The sequence below is a fragment of the Cornus florida genome, unplaced genomic scaffold, assembly GCF_030987335.1.
Source record: "Cornus florida cultivar Cherokee Brave unplaced genomic scaffold, ASM3098733v1 CherokeeBrave_3.0.0_Hap2_Chr09, whole genome shotgun sequence".
NCBI lineage: Eukaryota > Viridiplantae > Streptophyta > Magnoliopsida > Cornales > Cornaceae > Cornus > Cornus florida.
The window spans coordinates 51,846,937-51,852,563 of NW_026775579.1; the positions used below are offsets into that span (position 1 = coordinate 51,846,937).

General features: G+C 37.7%; 1 pseudogene; it reads right to left on the reverse strand.

Annotated features, from left to right (window-relative positions):
• Positions 1–1,383: 1,383 nt before the first annotated feature.
• LOC132275720 (small nucleolar RNA R71) lies at positions 1,384–1,482 on the reverse strand (annotated as a pseudogene).
• Positions 1,483–5,627: the final 4,145 nt, after the last annotated feature.

The following is a 5,627-nucleotide window of genomic DNA, read 5'->3' on the forward strand; positions in this document are numbered from 1 at the left end:
CTAATTGTGATTCCACGACATTGCTCGATCCTCATAATCCCTTGGGACGATCCCTACTCACTCTTGCTACGTTAGTAGTAGTGGTTTTTATAAATTTAAACTTGACCAAAAAGGCTTTTCTTGAACTGCGCATTCACTACATCAATTTTAGCGTATAACGAGCAGCCTCGTCAAATTTTTGGCGCCGTTGCCGGGGATTTGTTGATTAGATTTAGTAACATCGAATTTGTGGAATTGATTAGGATTAGTACTCTTTTGATTGTGTCTTTACTTTATTTTTCTTTTTCTTTTTGGTTAGTTATTGTGTTGTTCTTACTTAATTAGGTGTATTGTTGGAGAGAAAGCAAGCAAAGGAGCCATTAAGCATTCAATTCAAGCAAGCGAAGAAAGCAAAAATCCAAAAATTCTAAAATTGCTAAGCCAAGCTTTAAAATTGGAGTTGAAGTGCTAAAGGACCTTTGTGAGACTTTCTTTACTCAATCCCATAGTTAAATCGTCGGCCCGCGTGGAGGCTTATTTTTTATTGTCTTGCATCATTGTTGTTAAAGTATGGGAGTATGAATTAAATGTTTGTGGAAGAAGTCTAATTGCATTGTTGTGGAGGCATAGTATTTGTTATTCTTTGTGTTTGTTGTGTTTTGTATTGTGCATGCATGGGCATCGTTCATTGAGACTAACTCTTGTCCCTCTTGATTTGCATCTTGAATCTATCGTTAGAAATCCTAAGGGAAGAGGAAGTTCAAATAGAGCCAATCTTTCAATGGATGACCATAATGATAATCATGTTGAGGACACTGGTCACATAGACCAACAAGATATCCTTTATCCCAATGTGCACAATAAGAACATACAAGTACCATTAGGCATGCCTAGGCCATTCATTCACCAACCACCACAACAATAAGGCCAAGTTCCATATGGAATGCCAAGGCCAATGTATGCTCCATAACCTCCTATCCACAATCAAGGAATTCAAAACCAAGGTGTTCATGTTGCACCTCAAGTAGCTAATCCACCTCTTGCTTTAAGAGACCATTATGTGCCTAATGAGTATAATGCACATACATGCATCCAATTACCTCCATTTAGAGCACATCACTATGAAATTAAGCCACAAACCATTCAAATGCTTCCTAACTATCATGGACTTCCAAGTGAAGAACCTTACAAGCATTTGGCTGAGTTTCTTGAAGTATGTTCCACCGTAAAATATATGGACATGCCAGAAGAGGTTTTAAGACTCAAACTTTTTCCATTCACCTTAAAAGACAAGGCAAAGTATTGGTTTAACAATCTTAGGCCTTTTTCAATCACTTCTTGGGCAGAAATGCAACAAGAGTTCTTGAAAAAGTACTATCCGGTTTCTAAGACCAATGCTATGAGAACCCCAATTCGAGAATTTTCACATGGGGATGGAGAAACATTTCATGAGGCATGGGAACGCTTCAATGAATTGCTTAGGAAGTGTCCACATCATGACATGCCCAAATGGCAATTAGTTCAATACTTCTTTGAGAGCTTATCGGACAACTATAAGGGTATGGTTGATTCTTCCATGGGTGGCTCATACATTGATAGGCATGAGGATGACGTGTGGCGTCTCTATAAAAGCATGAGTGAAAATTCTTTGCATAGAACACTATCATCCAAGAATGGTACAAATTCACAAGGTAGGAAGAGTGTTAGCTTACATCAAGTCGACCATTCAAATGAAATAGCCACCGAAATGAAGTCTTTATCTCAAAGGTTTGATCAATTTTTTATTAACCAAAACTCGGCGAACCAAGTATCTTCCTTCCCTAACCATTCTCATCGTGTATCAAATGAAACATGTATGACTTATTCTAGTGTTCTTCATTCTACTTCTCATTGTCCTCACGGACAAGTGCAAAGTGAACCTAATGAACAAGTCAATGCAGCTTTTGTGAACCAAGGGAACAATCCTTATGGTACTCACTATAATCCAAGTTGGTGGAATCATCCGAATTTCTCTTGGAAAAACCAAGGAGAGGGCTCAAACCCTTCCCAAGGCTGTTTTCAAGGGAAGTACATTCCACCTCCACTTCAAAACCAAGGATCCCAAGGTTATAGACCCTATCAATCACAAAGGAATCAATTTGCTAATTCTCATTTTCCCAACCAATCTTATTCCCAAGGTAATACTAGAAGTACCGCCTTTAAAGAGAAAGTTTTGAATGCTTTCGGCACTTTAGAGGCTAACACTCAATTATTTCATTCCCACTCTCAATCTATTATGAAGCTAAAAACCCAAGTAGGGCAAATAGCAAGCACTCTCAATGTAAGAGAGAAGGGAAAGATGTCTGTAAATGCCCCACCTAAGCAACAATGTGTTGTGGAAACCCATTCCTCATCGGAAGGCCACACCATTGGACATGTTGATGCGGTGACTAGCTTGCGGAGTGGTAGGATTGTGGACAATCAAGTTAGAATGTCTAATGAAGAGAGTGAATCGGTGCAACCTCAAGTTGTCACCCGTCCCGTTTCATATCCCATTCCTCTTTCATTGCATATACATGATCTTATAAATGAGAAAGTTTTAAAAGATGTGTTTGAAAAAGAAGTTTTGAAAAATGATGTTGAAAAGGTTTTATAGAAAAATGATTTGAAAACTTCTTGCATTGAAGAGAGTTCAAAAGAAAATTTTGAAAAAGTGTTTGAACTAAAGGTTCCATTTCCGGATGCCTTAAAAGGATCCATTTCAAAAGACAAGCAAAAGGCAAAAACCAATGAAATCATGGAAATATTTAGGTAAGTGAAAGTTAATCTTCCACTATTGGATGTAATCAAGGAAATTCTGGCTTATGCCAAATTCTTGAAAAACTTGTGCACCCAAAAGCAGAAGAACAAGAGCCAAACACCAAGAAAAGTGGTTTTGACCAAGCAAGTAAGCTCAATTTTGCAACATAACACTCTTCCAAAGTTTAAGAACCCCGGTTCACCCACTACATCATGCATCATTGGTGGTCATATCACTAGTCGGGCGCTTCTTGACTTAGGAGCAAGTGTTAATCTTCTTCCATACTCAGTTTATGTAAAATTAGGCTTAGGTGAATGAAACTGACGTCGGTAGTTTTGCAACTTGCCGACCGATCCATTAAGAAGCCTAGGGGTATAATTGAGGATGTTTTGATAAGGATTGACAAATTCTTCTTCCCGGTTGATTTCGTTGTCATAGACACGGAACCGGTTCCCAATCCTAAGAGCCAAATTCCCGTTATCCTTGGCCATCCTTTCTTGGCAACCGCTAATACCAACATCAATTGTAGGACGGGGATAATAAAGATTTCATTTGGCCACATGAAGGTGAAGTTGAATATCTTTAATCCCACACCCAATTCATTTGACAAATATGAAGGAGAAGTTAATGTTGTAGATGAATGTTATGATCTTCAATGCCAAGGAAATGAGCTTTTGTGTAAAACCAAAACTTCCAAAGGATCATCTTCAACCTTGCATTCTAAAAGTCTTGTTTCAAACTCTTGCTTTGAAAGGGCATGGAAGCCCAAAAGTTGTAATTTGTTGGATGGAGTTTAAAGCATCTATTACCCCAACAAGGAAGAGATGCATTATAAGATCTTTGATTCGGGCTAAAAGAGCCCAATGTCTTGCTAGAGACGTTAAAGACTAGCAAAAGCATTCGTAGGGTGTCAAAACCCTATTCCTTCCCCATTTCTATCTTTTATTTCATTTCTTGCGAAGTCTAGATACTTGTTTTTGGTTCATATGCATTTCAAGGAACTTTGGTGAGGATGGCATAAGCTTTCATGTCATTATTGAGCATTCTGCAAAGTTTGATCGATCTCAAACTTGGGTTTAATTGATCGAACTCTTCTCTGCATCCAACACTTATAAAATTTTTCGACCTGCAGAAATCTACATCCAAATCACCTCGTTGTCCCATCGTTAAAACCAACTCCAAGATCGATCAAGAGACCTTTAATCGATCTAACTTCCAAGTTCGATCGATCTCATGACTCAACACTTAAAAAAAATTTGAGCCTGCATCAACCTACATATTTCAGCTCTCTGTCTGATCGTTCAAAACATTCTAAGATCGATCTGAAAGTTCTTCGATTGATCCAACTTCCCAGTTCGATCGATCTCATGTTCCAACACTTAGCCAAATTTTTGAACCAAAAACCTACATATTTTTGCTCTCTGTCTGATCGATCGAACTCGTGTTTCGATCGATCTCAATCTTCATTTCATTATTTTAACTTTATTTTGACTTTTCAAATTTTCAAAAATTCAAAAATATTTTCATTTTTATTTTTTTTTCATTTTACTTTATTTTATTTTCATTTATTTTATTACACTTTATAAAAATAAAAATAAAAACTTTGAAGAGAGTTCATCAAAGTTCGATCGATCACAGTTGAGTTCAATCGATCGAACTCTGTCGGGAATGTTTTTAAAAATAGAACCGAGGGTTTTTAGATCGATACCTTAGATCGATCCAACCCTCTCAAACCCTATCCCTCACTCCCTCTCTGCGCCGCTATGAGCCTCAACCATCTTCATCATCTCCGGCGTGTTTTTCGGTGAAACACAGTGAGCTTTGACTCTCTTTCTCTCTTTTGCATTTCGGATCTCACCCCCTCTTCGCATCCACTTCTCTCATTCGGTTGAGGTAAGATCCGAAGCACCATAGTTGATTGCAAGCTTCAATCTCATATATCTATGCTTTATATGCCGAATCCATGTCATTTTCATGATCAAACCCTCCATGGTTGAAGCTTAAAGTATATTTGTATATATATTTGCATATATGCATATATATATATATATATATATATATATATATATATATATTGTATTTTGATTCGATTTGGAAGGATGGGCCATGATTGGGTGTTAGAAATTGTTGATTTGTTGTGTTGATGGGCCCACGAACACGTTCATGTGGGCCCCAAGCTTCTAAGGTCTAGATCTGTGACCTTTGGGTTTTCATCATCGCACAGTTTGATCGATTGAACTAGTATCTCTAATCGATCTTGAGAGATCGATCGAACTCATGTCTTTGATCAATCAAAGTAGTGAGATCGATCTCACTTACTTTCGATTGATCCAACTTGTAACGACCCGGTCATTTGCCTCTCTTTCCTTTTTCTTGAAATTTTACAAATGAATTTTTTTCATTTAATTTTCTTTTCTGAGCTCTGTTTTGTGTCGCTTAGTGTCATCTCGAGTGCTCGGAATTGGTTTCTGAGACTCTTTCATGTGAATTGACAACTTCCTTTGAGGACCGAGTCATTTTTGCATTTTCACTTTTCGGACACTATGCGCCTTTCGTCTTTTTCTCTATTTCGTCTTTTTCCCTATTCTGTCTTTTTCCTGTTTGTCACATTATTGGCACAGCCTCACTTCTCATGCTCAGAGTTGGTTCTTGACTTCACGTGCCTTCATCTTAAGTGGTTTCCTTGAAATACGTATCTTCACTTTTGCAAAAAAAGTACTCTAGTTGCTCCCGGTGTCCATAGGGGCGTGGATGCACAATTCTTCAGAATCTTTTTCTTTTCTTGGGGTATTTTTCGTAAATATCTTTTGAAGATATTTTATTTCAGGGGTATCTAAGAAAATATCTTTTGGAAGATATTTTCATTCTG